Here is a 16,384-nt window from a genome sequence, read left to right on the forward strand (position 1 = left end):
GAAAGAATTCCTCATTGGGCTCTGGAACTCCCATGAACCGATATTCATTTTTCTGTGATACTTGTATTGTAAAACTCCTTTTCTCTATCTCTCCCTTTACGGTGTGAATGTGCAGAGTGGGATGTTGTGAACATTCTTTTGTGAGTTTTGAATGTGTAAAAATAAACTAACCTCCGAGTTCATTACTAACTCGAGTTTACTGTGGATTATTAGTAAAATTGGATCACAAAAACCAAGGGATTGGGAAAACATGCCACTGCCTATTCTTTTTAAAAAATTAATTCAAAACACCTCCTGCTTATGGACAGGTGGCAAGAGAAAGTCAGTGCAGTTTGAACTGCCCCTCTCCTGTCTGTAACATTAGTCTAAGAAGGGGTGTAATGAAGGTTCACCAGATTGTTTGCTGGGATGAGATGGCTGTCCTATAAAGTAGATATTGAGTAGCAATGTGTCTATATTCTCTGTGGCATTTAGAAGAGTGAAAGATGAGCTCATTGAAACGTATTAAATTCTTTGAGGGCTTGGCAGGTTAGATGCTGAGAGGCTGTTTCCTGAAGAGCTTAGATGTTGGGGTCATAGTCTCAGAATAAGCAGTCGGCCGTTTAGGACTGAGAATAAGGAGAAATTTCTTCATGCAGAGGGTTGTGAATCTTTGGAATTCTCTACCCCAGAGAGCTGTGGATGCTCAGTTGTTGGATATACTCAAACCAGAGATCAATAGATATGCTGCACCCTATCTATGCAAGGAGGCCATAACTGCACACAGTACTCTAATGTGGTCTCAACAAAGCTTACATAATTGCAGCAAGACTTCCTTACTCTTATACACCAACACCTTCATAATTAAGGCTAAAATACATTTTGCTTTCCTAATTACATGCTGTCCCTGCATGTTAACCTCTGTGATTCGTGTATAAGATTGCCCAAATCCCTCTGGATACTAACATTTACTAATCTCTCATCTTTTAAAGAATGTTTTGCTTTTCTGTTCTTCATTTCAAAGTGGATAATTTCACATTTCCCCACATGATATTGCATCATAGGAACACAGGATATAAGGTTTAGGAGCAAGATGAGGCTTTGTGGCCCTTCGAGCCTGCTCTGCCATTCAATAAGATCATAGCTGATCTGATGGTGGTCTCAACTCCACTTTCCTGACTCCCTTGTCTATCAAAATTTAGCCCTGAACAAATTCAATGATCCAACCTCCACTGCTTTCTGGGGAAGAGAATTCCAAAGACTAACAACCCTCAAAAAAAATTCTCCTCATATCTGTCTTAAAAGGGAAGCCTCTTACTCATAAACTATGCCCCCTAGTTCTAGTCTCCCCCAACATCGTCGTGCTGAATCACTTAACCAGTCCATATGCATTTGCAGCCTCCTTACATTCTTCTCACCTCACCGTAGATAAATGCAAGTTTTTTTGAAGTGTGGTCACTGTTGGAATGTAGGAAATGTGGCAGCCAATTTGTGCACAGTTAAGTCCCACAAACAGCAATGCGATAATGAGCAGATTATCTGTTTCAAGGTGTTGGTTGAGGGATAAATACTAACCAGGTTACAGGGGAGAACTCCCTTGCTCTTCTTTGTATAGAGTCATGGGTTTTTTTATAAATGACCATTTTAGGAGAAAGATGGGGCCTCGATTTAATGTCTCTGCCAAAATATAGCATTTGCGATAGTGCCCCATTCTTGGATTAGAATCACAGAATTACATAAGAGACGGCACAGAAACAGGCCATTCGGCCCGATCAGTCCATGCCAATATTTATGCTTCACTCATGTCTCCTCCCATCTTTTCTCACCCAAATCTCCCATTGTAACCCTCTATTCCCTTCTCCCTCATATGGTTGTCATGCTTTCCCTTAAATTCATTGACATGACTCATTTCAACCAAACCATGTGGTAGCGAGTTCCACATCCTCACTAACCGCTTTCTGGGTAAAGAAGTTTCTTCTGATTCCCCTATAAGGTTTCTTGGTGACTATCTTAGTTTAACGATCTCTAATTATGATCTTCTCCACAAGAGAAACATTCTCTCTTGTATGTGCTCTATCAAAACCTTTCACAACGTTAAATGCCTCTATTAGATAACTCACTCAGCTGTTCTATCTCCAAGTGAAAAGAGATCCAGCCTGCTCATCCTTTCTTGATATGTACACCCACGCATTTCCAGGATCACCCTTGTAATGCCTCTATATCCTTTCTATAAATGGCTGCCAGAACTGTACAGTATTATAATGTGTGGTCTAACCAAGGTTTGATAAAGGCTTATTATAATTTGCCTACTTTTCAATTCTATCAATCCCAGAATAAAACCTGGTGCTTGGTGTGTTTTTTGATGGTTTTGCTAACGTGTGACGCAACTTTTAGAGATTGATGTATTTGGACTCCAAGAACCCCCCCGCCTTTGTTCAAAGCAGACACCGCTAGAGCTGGTTCTTGGGAATGAGTTGGTCTGAGTGGATCAATTCTGTCAGTGGAAGAACATTTAGGGAACAGTGATCACTGTATCATAAGGTTTAGGCTGACTTTGGAAAAGGACAAAGAACAATCTAAAGTTTAAATAATAAACTAGAGGAAAACCAACTTCAGTGGTGTAAGAATGGGCCTGGGCCGAATAAATTGGAGTCAAAGGTCAACAGGAAAAACAGTAGCTGAACAGTGGGCTACCTTAAAGAGGAGATAGTTCAGATACAGTCAAGGTACATTTTGTCGAAAGGGAAAGGTAAGGCAAATAAATCCAGAGCTCCCTGGATGACGATTAAAAAAGTAGGAATTAAGATGAGGAAGAAAAAGTATGACATCTATGATAGATGTCAGGTAGAAAATACAATTCAGAACCAGAGTATAGAAGATTCAGAGGAGAGATGAAAAAGCAGATAAGAGAAACAAGGAGAAAGTATGAAAAGAGAATAAAATAAAAGCAAAATACTGCGGGATACTGGAAATCTGAAGTAAATTCAGAAATATTGGAAAAACCCAGGTTTGGCAGCATCTGTGGAGAGAGACACAGAATTAACATTGACACTTCTTCAGAGCTGAAGAGAGGTAGAAATGTGATAGATTTTATCCTGTTTAAGACGGGGTGGAACAGGTGGAGCAAAATAGGAAGTCAGGGATAGGTGGGAGCTCGGGAGAGATTAACAAAGATGTCATGGACACAAGACAAAGGAAGCCTTAATGGTGGTGTTAAAGATTAAAGAAGGTGCTGACAGTGGAATAAGGGTAAGATAGCAGAATGTGTTGATAGCAGAACAAGGGTCAGCGCTCTGTAAATGCAAAACATAAGAACAAATGACAGACGGCTCTGTGGCGGGTGGGTGGTGGAGAAAAAATGGATTAAAAATGGGGGTCAAAATGGAGGGGGGAGTTCATGGTCTGAAGTTGTAGAACTCAATGTTATATCCAGAGGCTGTAAAGTGCCTAGTCAGGAGATGAAGTGCTGTTCCTCCAGTTTGCGTTGGGTTTCGCTGGAACATTGCAGCAGGCCAAGGGCGGACATGTGGCCATGAGAGCAAGATCGTGAGTTGAAATGGCAAGCGACAGAAAGGTCCGGGTCATGCTTGCAGACTGAGCAAAGGTGTTCCACAAAGCAGTCACTCAGTCTGCATTTAGACTCCCCAATGTAGATGAGGCTACATTGGGGGTAGCTAATACAGTAGAACAAACTGAAGGAGATGCAAGTGAAGTGCTGCTTCACCTGAAAGGAGTGTTTGGGGCCTTGGACAGTGAGTGGGAGGAGGTAAAGGGGCAGATGTTGCACCTTTTGTGATTGCATGGGAAGGTGATGAAGAGTTGGGGGTGAAGGAGTGGGCCAGGGTGTCACAGACGGAATGGTCCCTACAGAATGCCGACAGGGGCAGTGTGAGGGGAAGATGCTGGAGTTGGCGGAAATGGCAGAAGATGATCCTTTGAATGTGGAGGCTGGTGGGGTGAAAAGTGAGGACAAGGGGGACCCTATCATGGCTCTGAGAGGGAGGGGAAGGGGTGAGGGCAAAGGTACAGGAGATGGATCAGACATGGTTGAGGGCCCGGTCAACCACAGTGTCGGTGGGAGGGGGAGCACTCTCGGTTCAGGAAAAAGGAAGACATGTCAGAAGCGCCGTTTTGGAAGGTAGCATCATCGGAACAGAGGCGATGGGGGTGGTGGAACTGGGAGAATGGGATGGAATCCTTACAGGAAGCAGGATGTGAGCAGCTTAGTCGAGTTAGCTGTGAGAGTCAATGGGATTGTATCTATCAGCAGAAATGGAGACAGAAGTCAAGGAAGGAATGGGAAGTGTCAGAGATGGACCATGTGCAAGTGAGAGGTGTCTGGAAATGGGAAGCAAAATTAAAAAAAAAATCAACAAATGTTTCCAGGTCCTGACGGGAGCATGAAGCAGCACCAATACAGTCATCGAAATAACAGAAAAACAGGTGCGAGGGGGGTCTGAGTAGGACTGGAACAAGAAACGTTCCACATTCCCAACAAAAAGACAGGTGTAACTTGGGCCTATGCAGGTACCCATAGCCGCACCTTTTATTTGGAGGAAGTGAGACAAGATAAAAGGAGAAATTGTTCAGCAAGAGAACAAATTCAGCCAGATGGAGGAGAGCGGTGGTGGATGGGGATTGTTCGGGCCTCTGTTCAAGGGTGAAGCAGAGATCCCTCAGACCGTCCTGGTGGGGGATGGAGGTGTAGAAGGACCTGATGTCCATGGTGAAGAGGAGGCAGTTAGGGCCAGGAAACTTGAAATTGTTGATATGACGTGGGGCATCAGAGAAATTGCAAATAAAAGGTGAAAGAGGCTGGTTAAGGGAAAGAGAATGGAGTCAAGGTAGGAAGAAATGAGTTCAATGGGCCAGGAACAGGCTGACACGACGGGTCTACCAGGTCAGTCCTGTTTGTGGATTTTGGAAAGGAGGTGGAAGCGAGCTGTGCTTTGGGAGACTAATAGATTGGAAGCTGTGGAGGGAAGATCACCAGAGGAGATGAGGTCAGTGGCAGTCCTGGAAACAATGGTTTGATATTCGGTGGTGAGGTCATGGTCCGGGGGAGGTTGGAAGAAGTGTCTGACTCATTCCTCAGGGCAATGCTTTGACTAATCATGGTCAGGCTGCCCTGGTTTAAATTTCAAACAATGCTTGGCAGTTAACTGTCAGTCACCATCACTGATGCATTCTCCATGGCAACATCTCTACCAATCAGAGTCCACTTGCCAACCAATCAGCACTCTCTTACATACAGTATAAACTGTTGTTTTCCCCTTGTGTTGGTATTCTTGTGAGTTGCCCTGATGAGCGCAAGATGAAAAGCTTCCACATGTCTCTTATTTCAGCAATACTCAAACGTTGTATTACCAAACGACTAACTTGCTGGAGTTTATTTTGAAGTGATGACAGCAAGGATAGATGAGGGTGATGCTGCTGATGTAGGCATTTGATGTAGCACCACACAACAAACTTGTGAGCACTGATACTGCTCATGGAATAAAAAGGAAAAGCAGCAACATGCATACAAAATTGGCTGACTGACAGGAAACAGAGTGGTGGTTAATGGATATTTTTCAGACTGGAGGAAGGTTTGTAGTAGAGTTTCCCTGGGGTCAGTGTTGGAATCCTTGCTTATTACATTAATGACCCAGACCTTGGTGAACAGGGCACAATTTCAAAATTTGCAGATGATACAAAACTTGGAAGCATTGTGAACTGTGAGGAGGGTAGTTTAGAACTTCAGAAGCACACAGTCAAGTTGGATGGGTGCCAGATGAAGGTGAATGTGGAAAAATGTGAAGTGATTCATGTTGTTAGGAAGAAAATGGAGAGACAATATAAAATAAAAGGTACAACTCTGAAGTGGGTGCAGCAGCAGCAGAGGGACCTGGCTGTACACATGCATAAGTCATTGAAGGTGGCAGGACAGGTTGTGGGAGCAGTTAAAAAAAGCATAGAGTGTCCTGGGCTTTATTGATAGGGGCATAGAGTACAAGAGCAAGGAGGTTATGGTGATCTTATATAAGTCACTAGTTAGGCCTCAGCTGGAGTATTGTGTCCAGTTCTGGGCGTTGCACTTTAGGAAAGATGTGTAGGCATTGGAGAGAGTGCAGAAAAGATTCACGAGAATGGTTCCAGGAATGAGGAATTTCAGTTATGAAGATAAATTGGAGAAACTGTGACTATTTTCCATGGAGAAAAGAAGGCTGAGAGGAGATTTGATAAAAGTATTCAAAATGATGAAAGGTCTGGACAGAGCAGAAAGGGGGAAACTCTGTTTCCACTCATGAAAGGATTGAGAACAAGAGAAACAGATTTAAGGTAATTTACAAAAGGAACAAAAGGGGAAAAAGAAATCGAGTGGTTAGGTTCTGAGATGCATTGCCCGAGAGTGTGGTGGAGGCAGATTTAATTGAGGCATTCAAAAAGGAATTAGAATGTTATTTGAAAAGGAACAACTTTTGTGGTTATGGGGAAGAAAGTGGGAGAATTGCTCATTCGGAGAGCTGGTGCAGAGGCGGTGGGCCAAATGGCCTCCTTCTGCATTGTAAAATTTCTGTGATTCCTCTACCCCACCCAGTCTTGCACTTTCCAAGTAACAAGTGACCTCCCTATTCTTTCTAATAAAACATACCACCTCACACTTATCTGTGTTGAAATTATTTTGACAATTATTTGACCAAATTTATTAATGTCCTCCTGTAAGTTGTTGCAGTCCTCCTCAATATTGACTAAACCTCCCCAAATTTAGTGTCATCTGCAAATTTTGAAATTGTGTTTTTGATTCCAAAGTCCAAGTTGTTAATGTGAGTTACGAACAGCAGCGGTCCCAGCACTGCCACTCTGAATAACTATCCTTTATTCACACCCTCTGCTTTCTGTCTTGAAGCCAGCTAGCAATTCCCTCTGCCCCCTGACTTCACTTCTCGGACCTTATTCATTAATCTACTATGCGGGAGCCTTACCAAAGGCCTTTTGAAAATCCAGATAAATTACATCTATTGCATTACCCCTGTCTACTCTCTGTTACCTCCTCAAAAAATTCAATAAGTTTGGTCAAGCAAGACTTTTCCTTTTGAAATCCATGTTGACTATTCATTATTATATTTCTCAGTTCTAGATGTTCTTCTCTTCTCTCCTTTAGTAGGAATGCCATTATGTTTTCCTATTATTGATGTTAAGCTGACTCAGCTATTGCTCCCTTGGTTTGTTCTGTCCTCCTCCTTAAATATTGGTATTACATTAGCTATCCTTCAGTCCTCTGGCACTAAATTTTTCTGACCAATTATTAAATGTGTAATAATGCCTCTGCTATTTCTTCCCTTGATTCTTTTAAAATGTGTGGATGCAATCCTTTAACCTTGAGTTTGATTAGTCTGTTCAACACACCTCTTGTATTTTTTAAAAATTTTAAATGTACTTCTCATTACTCATCCAATGGCATGTCTACTTGTTTAACCTTACCGGTAAACGCCAAAACTAAGTCGTTATTTAATATTTCGGTCACCTCTTGCTCATAACCTGTGGTATGTCCTTGCCTGTCCCTTAATGGTCTCATTTCCAACCCAGTCTTCCTTTCTTAAAATTAATACACCGATAAATTATTTTTATGTAGCACGATAATTTAATTTCATAGCTCTTCTTTACCTTGCTAATTGTTTTTTTTTTTAAATAGTCTCTCCTGTCATGCACTCCTCTGTTGTCTACGTACTTACTGTATGCCTCTTGCCTAACACTCAGTTGTTCCCTTATGTCTTTATTCAGCCACAGAATCTCACCAGTGTTTAGTTTACTCTTTCCCACTAGCGGAATATGTTTTTCCTGCATTCTGTTAAACACCATTTTGAATGTTTTCCATCGTAGTTTTTAATTATCATTGTTGCCATTACACCAACACCAGCCCCCCGCCCACGTTCTTTTCTCAGCCCCTCAAAACAAGCTTTTCTTCAATTTATTAACTGGTTTCCGCCATGCTTTTGAGCTTCTCTATTATAGGTTAAAGGTCACTATTGCCTCGATGTTAGCCTACTTTTACTTCTGTTCTCTTATCTGCGCTGATTAATTCTCTGTCACTAGTTACCATTAATTGGCCAGCCAGTGTGAAATCACAGTCGGGGGCCGATCATGTTTGGTGGCCCGTTTCCTATCCACTCCTGGGCCTGTCGATCGTGCACGCACGCCCAACGACCAAAACATCCAGGCCATTTTTTAAAAAAAAACATCATTTCCTAATTTGTCCACATATTTCTTCCTTCCTCTCCTTTCCAGTGGATTGTGTCAGCTTGGATTATGTGCCCAAGTCTCTGGAGTGGAACCTGAGCCCACTTTCTGACTCAGAGGCAAGAGTGATAAATAGTGAAGCGTGACTGCCACCTACAGGACACAACCCTACAAAAGGACCAGGAGGCTCACTAAAACAAACACTATGCAACAGCATAGGAAAGCTGAATGGCTCTCAAGATGTAAAGTCAGTGCGATAAAGCATAAATCTCAGGAAGGATTAAAAAGTATGCACCTTGCACAGGCATGCTCACACCTAGTGCAATGTGCATCATTCTAATTTCCCTAATACAGCAAGAAAGGAGGCAGTGCTGAAGAGGTCAACCTAACTAATACTGTGCTTAAGGGATTTGAGTTACGAGGAGAGGTTAAAGAGTTCTTATTTACAATGAAGAGGTTGTGAGGGGAAAATTAAAGACTCTGGAAGTGAAACGTTGAAACTGTGGAGCAGAGGGGAAGACATCCCAGCACAAGTGTTAGGATGTAGTATCCAGAACTCTCTAGTGCTGACCCTGCCAAAGATCATGGGCTCAAATGGGGCTGGGTTCCTCTCAATCTACATCAAATGGGAGAGGTTTGTGCCTCTGAGAGTGGATGGAGCACATCTGGGGACCCACCTGCCCAAGAGGTCACATAAGATGATAATGGTTGCCAAATTCCCTCCCTAACGGGAAGAAGCTTTTCCGACCCCCTTCCATTCTCTTGTAAAAAGCCTGGTACTAAAATTAAAACAAAAACTGAACAATTGAATGCTCAGGGTTCTCATCTGATTTCACCAGACATGTGGGCCACCAATCACTCCTCAGAGAGCCTAGGTGCCCACTGGGAATTCCAGACCCCACCCACTTTGGCAGTAGCTGGCCTTAATTGGGTCAGGTGGAGGAACCGCTCATTTAAACCCAAGCCCTGTATATCTGGATAGCGAGGGAAGATCCTGGCCCTTCCAGTGCACTACTGTCAGGGTTATTTTGAGGGTGCTGCGGGGATTTGGTCCCTTCAGGAAATTGATAAATTGTAACATAGGGGCAGGAAGAAGCCGTCCTTCAAGCCTGTTCTGTCGTTCACAGAGATCAGGGCTGATCTACACTTTAACTCCATCCACCTGCCCTGGCTCCCATCTCTTATTGGAAAATCTGTCGAACACAGGATTTTAAAATTGTTAATTATGTCACCATTTTTTGCGAGGGAGAGTTCCACACTTCCACCACCCTTTGCATAACAAAGTGTTTTCTAACTTCTCTCCTGCCTCTGATTTTAATTAGTTAAATCACGGCACTCCCTTATTCTAAGCTTGTGCCTTCATCCCCAAGTTCCCCATACTCCCCAACCCACCACCAAAAGAAACAGTTTCTCTCTGTCTAATCCTGCCAATTCCTTCCAATATCTTACAAAATTAAATTGTGCGTTACCTTGTCAAATTCCAGCGAATACAAACCCAGTTTATGGAATCTCTCCTCTCCTCAACCTATGAAGCCCTGTTAACTTTGTGGAATCTGCACAGCAGTCCTTCCAAGGCCAATATATCTTTTCTAAGGTGCAATGTCCAGAACCGCACACAGGGCGCCATATGTAACTTAACCAGGGCTTTGTACAATTGTAGAGAAACTTCCACCCTTTTATAATCTAACCTTCTAGTTATAAAGTTTAACATTCCATTAGCCCAATTATTTTTATACCTGACCGCTACATTTCAGTGATCTGTCTACACAGACCCCTAAATCTCTTTGAACCTCCACTGCTCCCAGCTTAGCAGTTAAACTGAATCCCTTTAATATGTTCAAGGTTGCTGCAAATCTGGACCTGGGGTTGAAGGCACAAGTCTAGAACAGGGAAGGTGTAGTGATTTAACTAGTTTACACGACAGGCATTGAACGTGAGGCATGAACTATCTAATATTTTCGCTTCTCTGAGGAGCCAGTGAATGGTAGAGCTATTCCCAGTCCTTCATGTTTTTATGTTTCCCCAGGCAATAACAGAATCTTATGCTCCCCTTTTATAAAGGACTCACCATGACCTTTCCTTCCTCAGTTATTCCTGTAATATCGCGTTGGGGAACTTGTTCTTGGAGAGTGTCTGTTCAGTTCAGCAGAGGGAGTGGGGGGAAAGCAGCACTTCAGATAGGCCCAGAGGCAGCTGACAATGGAAATGCACACTGTCAGCTGAATCCTATAGTATTGCACACTCAGCTGGAATTATGTGATTCTAGGGTCTAGTGACTCCAGCTTTGGGCTGGCTCCCAGGTCAGCCAATTGAGCTATTTCCACCCCCCCCACGCCCCCCCCCCCCCCCACCCCCACCCCGGCCACCAACAATAAAATCAACTGAGCCCCCTCCCACTGAAAATGAAATGAGGCTCCCCCTTCACTGATATCACCAGAGTAGCTGAGAAGAAAACAAGCCCTAAAATGGAGGCAAGATAAATTTGTAAACAGGTAATGTAATCTGTGACTGTACATATTTTCTAAAGCACAGATTAGATTGATTTGGTGGAGGGGTGGCTGCTGGAGAGTCTCTGATTAGGAAGAGGAGCCTCTAGCCTTCCCTAAATGTGGGTGGGTATTTGTGAAATGGGAGTTTAGTTCTTTAATTATCTGAAAGCAATGGCTTTGCACCTGGTATTTACTTGGTTTTTCAGGAATGGTGGTTGGGGGGGGGTAAAGCTGCCTTTTTTGCCAGAAGAAAAGGTTTTGGTTTCTGCAATTCCATGCAGCAGTTTTACTCTCCTGCGATTCCATTACTATGGGACCCCCTCTCCCTACTATCAAAAGCTCCTCAAAACCTAGCCAATGCTTCTGGCATATCTCTTGCCATTTCTCCTTACTCCTTCTCTTCAATTACCTCTGAAGTGACTTAGGACAGCTTTCTTTTTAACTAAAAGTCATACTCTTCTGTATTCTGGTTCTGAGAGTGGGGGTTTGGGGTGCAGCGGGCAGGGATTGGGCAGAAGAGAAGATGAATTAAAAGAAAATTGGCATAACTAGTGACGTGCAACAGCAGCTGAGAATTCCCTTTACTCTAAAGTTACTAAACAGGCTGCATCATGGATAGCGGCAAGAGGACAAACCTTCCGTTTTGTCAAGTGTAAAGTACTTCACATGATTTTTCAACCAGACTGATTTTGTGAAGGAGCAGCAGGGGGGAAGTTACTCAATACTCTCAGCTTCTTAGCCCACCACCAACACATTTTTTTCATCGAATTGTTACAGTACAGGAGGCTGCCCTTTGGCCTGTTGTTCCCTATGCTGACTCTCTACATGTGCAATTCATGTAATCCCACTCCCTGCCCTTTCCTCATGGGCCTGGAAATCTTTTTCATCAAAGCATTATCCAACTGTCCTTTGAAATCCACAATTGAATCTGCCTACACCACATCTTAGGCAGCTTGCCGATTCCAGATCCTAACCACCGGCTGCAACCACCAGCTGCATAAAAAAAAACAACAGATTTTCCTCACGTCGTCATTGCTTCTTTTGCCAATCATCTTAAATCGATGTCCTCTGTTTCTTGTTCCTTCTGCCAATGGAAACAGTTTCCCTCTATCTAGACTGTACGGGGCCATCATGATTGTAAACACCGCTATCAAATCTCCCAAACCAAGGTGAACAGCTCCAGCTTCTCAACTCTGTTCACATAACTGAAGTTCCACATCCCTGAAACCACTCTCTTGAATGCTTTCTACACCGTCTCTAAAACCTTCACATCCTTCCTACAGTGTACAGAACTGAACAAAATACTCTAGTTGAGGTAGAACTATTGTTTTATGCAGGTTTATGTTTATAAAGCACCTTTAACATAAAGGTGTTTCACAGGATCATTATAAAACAATGTATGACACGGAGCCACATAAGGAGCAAAAACTTGGTCAAAGAGGCAGGTTTTAAGGAAGTGTATTAAAGGAGGAAAGCAAGGTAGAGATGCGGAGAGGTGAACTGAGGGTATTCCAGAGCTTGGGGCCCAGGCAGCTGAAGGCCCGGCCACTTGTGGTGGAACAATTAAAGTTGGAGATGCACAGGAGGCCAGAATCAGTGGAGCACAGATATGTGGGTCTGGAGATAACAGAGACAGGGACGGAATCGTTTACCCCAACTTCACACTTCTCAGCATTAAACTTCATCTGCCATTTGTCTGCCTATTCCACCAGCCTGTCTATGTTCTCTGAAAGTTCCCGTGCTGTACTACTCTATCCTCCTCACATTTCACAATATTGCCAAGTTTGGTGTCATCTGCAAATTTTGAAATTGTGCTCTGTACATCTAAGTTTAACTAATATATATCAAGAAAAGCAGTAGTCCTAACATATATATGGGGCTTCCCGAAATATATCATCCTCCAGTCTGAAGAACAGCCATTCAACATTACGCTGTTTCCTGTCACTCAGCCAATTTCGGATCCATGCTGCTACTGTCCCTTTTATTCCACAGGCTCTGCCCTTAACAAATCTGTGCTGGCTTTCCTTAATTAATCCCGATTTGTCCAAGTGACTATTAATTTTGTCCTGAATTATTGTTTCTAAAAGCTTTTCTCCACCACCGAAGTTAAAGTGACTGGCCTGTAGTTGCTGGGCTTAACCATACACCCTTTTTTGAACAAGGGTATAACATGTGAAATTCTCTAGCAGTCTGGCACCACCCTGGTATCTAAGCAGGAGTGGATGATTGTGGCCAATGCCTCCATAATTTCCACCCTTACTTCCCAACAACATCCTTGGATGTCTCTTATCCAGTCCTCAAGCCTTTTTAATTCAGCCAGCCTATCTAATACTACCTCTTTCTCAATTTTTAAGCCCATCCAGTCCCTCAGCCACCTCCTCTTTCACCATGACTTGGACAGTACCTTCTTCCTTGGTAAAGACGGATGCAAAGAACATTTAGTATCTCAGCCATGTCCTTTGCCACCATAAGTAAATCCCCTTTTTGGTCCCTAGTCAGCCTCACTCCTCCTTTTACCACCCTTTTACTATTACCATGTCTCCAGAAGACTGTTGGGTTTCCTTTTAGGTTAGCTGCCAGTCCTTTCTCATACTCTCTTTGCTTCTCATTTGTTTTATCTCTTTCGCTCTGAACCTACTATATTCGGCCTGGTTAAAAGCAAAATGCTGCGGGATGCTGGAAATCTGAAACAAAAACAGAAAATGCTGGAAAAACTCTTGAAGAGTCATAAGGCCTCGAAACATTAACTCTGTTTTCTTTCCTCTCCACAGGTGCTGTTAGACCTGCTGAGTTTTTCCAGCATTTTCTGTTTTTATATTCAGCCTGGTTCTCAACTGTATTATCCACATGACATTTGCCATATGCACTTTTTTTCTGTTTCATCTTACTCTCTATTTCTTTCGTCATCCAGGGAACTCCAGATTTCTTTGCCTTACCTTTCCCCCTCGTGGGAATCTACTTTGACGGTACCTAAACTCTCTCTCTTCTTTAAAGGCAGTCCATTATTCTGTTCCAGTTTTGCCTGCCAGTCTTTGATTCCAAGTTATCTGGCTCAGATGTGTTGTTAGCTCATTGAAGTTTGCCCTCCTCTAATTAATTACTTTTACTCTGGATTATTCCCTGCCCTTTGTCATAGCTTTACGATACTATGATCACTATTTCCTAAATATTCCCCAACTGACGCTTGATCCACTTGACCAACCTTGTTCCTCTCAGTACCAAATCCAGCCAATGCCTCCTTCCTCCTTGGACTGGAAATGTACTGATGTAGAAAATTTTTCAAAACACACCCTACAAAATGTTTTCCCTCTACCCTTTACACTATTACAAGCCTTGTGACACCCACATCCCATGGAAGAATAAAAAGAAAACTTGGAAGGGGTGTGGGTACGAGGAGCGAATATTAGGAAAAACAAGGTGCACAGAGAATTGGGAGAGACAGATAACACTAGGGCAGGAAATAAAGTATTAGGAAGGATCAGAGCGAGAGATAGGGAATGTAGTAACGTCTAAATTACAGGTTTACTATGAATGCACGGAGTGTGGTAAATAAGGTTGGGTAAGCTGTGGACCCAGATAGTCACTTGGAAATATGGTGTGGTGGTTACAATGGCGATCTGGCTCAGCAAAGGGCAGGTCTGGGTACTAAATACTCCTAGATACAGGGTGTTCAGAAAAGCTAGGGAAGGAACAAAAGGAGGATGGGTAGCAGTACTGATTAAGGAGGACCTTATAGTGCTTCAGAAAACAGATATCCTAGGTGAGTCAAGGACAGAATCTATTTGGTCAGAACTAAGATGAGTTGCACCTGATCAGAGCCAGGACAAATGACCTTGCAGGGTGATTTGCTAGTGCTACTCGGGAGGGTTTTAACTAACTCCAGAGGCTTGAGCACATAGACCAATGCTCCCAATGCAGTACCTGGGAGTGCTGCTGTCAGAGATGCTGCCTTTGAATAAAACATTGAATCAAGGCCCTGTCTTCCCCCTTAAGTGGGCTTAGAAGATCCCATAAAATTATGTTGAAGGGGAGCAGTGGAGTTCCGCACTGGAGTGATAGCCTCTGGAGTCTCTAGAGTAAGGCTTAAACCCACGACTTTCTGACTCACAGGCAAGATGCACTGAGCCACAGCTGACACCTGCAAGGATTCTTTGCCCACTGGCTGTCCTTGATAGAAAGTGTACAAGATGGGGCTTTGATCTTGACTGTGATGTCCTCTATGGTCAAGTTGCCTGCTGATTCTCACTCAACTTAACAGATGTGACTGGCACCAATGGAATTTCAACCCAGCAAAAGAGAAGCAAAGCCTTCATGAAATGAGGGGAGGAAAGCATAAGAGGCTGCCTGAGACTGGGGCCAAGCCGGCCTTTCAATATTCTCCAACACATTAACCATATGCCACGAATTGGGATTCCCGATATGGTCCTTGCATTTTGAATTTGTAAACAAAAATTAGCAATAGATACCATCACTTGGCGTGCGATGTCAACATTTGTATGGTATATGCATGGGAATTTTAACCTTTTGTACTTCTGTTAGTACAATGATGATAAAAATGATAAAAAGCAGTGTGCGTGTTTATAGATCATCTTGATTGCTTCACTTCCGTAAAGAATGGTGGTAGATATTTGTTAAACAAATACACATCTATATTGTGAGAGGGGTGTTTTCTACCAAGGTATGATTAGAATGATGTTGCTGTAGTCACATCTTTGGCTTGTCAGCAATTTCCATGGGCAGGGAATGTAGTTATTAATCTTTGCTATATGTTGGCTGATACCTGTAGCACTGACCAGTCAAACCTGCTGAACAAAGTATTTGGTAACTAATGACTGCACATCAAAAATGCTAGCTTTCCCTTTACCCATTGCTGTGAATTCACAGTAGATTTTTTATTATTTATTCTTTCATGGGATATGGGCGTCACTGGCAAGCCCAGCATTTGTTGTCCATCCTTAATTATCCTTGAACTGAGCGGCTTGCTCGGCCACTTCAGAGGGCAGTTAAAAGTCAACCCGACTGCTGTGCGTCTGGAGTCACACGTAAGCCAGACTGGGTGAGGGCAGTAGATTTCCTTCCCTAAAGGACTTTAGTGAACCAGGTGGGTTTTTACAACAATCATGGTCAGTTTCATGGTCACTGCTAAAGCTAGCTTTCAATTCCAGATTTTATTAATTGGATTTAAATTCCACCAGCCTAGGTGGTGTGATTTGATCCCATGTCCCCAGAACATTAGCCTGGGCTTCTGGATTACTAGTCCAGTCAGACTATCACTATGCCACAGTACGAGGAACACCAATGGGCTGTTTTATTGTGTTCTGCCATTTCCTGATATGGAACACAAAACGAAGTCCAAAACACTGCACCCCAGAAGATTAACTTTTGATGAATTAAGTTGAGCCTTCCCTATCTGTTAAAGGGATTCAATAAGGGAAAGGAAGAGAATCTAATTCCCCTAGTGAGGCAAAGGGAACATAATCTTAAAATTGGAGCCATTTTGGAGGGAAAGCCTGGCATTTTTTCAAACAAAGGGTAGTTGAAATTTGGAACACTCTCCCCCAAAAGGCTGTGGATGCTTGAGGTCACCTGGAGCTTTCAAGACAGGAATCAGTAGATTTTTGTTGGGTAAGGGATATGGAAGTAAGCCATGTTAATGTTGTTGAGGTACAGATAAGCCACGATTAAACTGAATGGCA

At 43.0% G+C, this 16,384-nt stretch overlaps 1 protein-coding gene across 3 annotated transcripts in view; it reads right to left on the reverse strand.

Moving 5' to 3' along the window:
- The window catches only part of LOC121284857 (ATP-binding cassette sub-family B member 6, mitochondrial-like), a 219,282-nt gene that overhangs the window by 182,045 nt on the left and 20,853 nt on the right, over positions 1–16,384 (reverse strand). The window lies entirely within an intron of this gene.

The sequence above is a fragment of the Carcharodon carcharias genome, chromosome 12 (genome assembly GCF_017639515.1).
Source record: "Carcharodon carcharias isolate sCarCar2 chromosome 12, sCarCar2.pri, whole genome shotgun sequence".
Lineage (NCBI taxonomy): Eukaryota > Metazoa > Chordata > Chondrichthyes > Lamniformes > Lamnidae > Carcharodon > Carcharodon carcharias.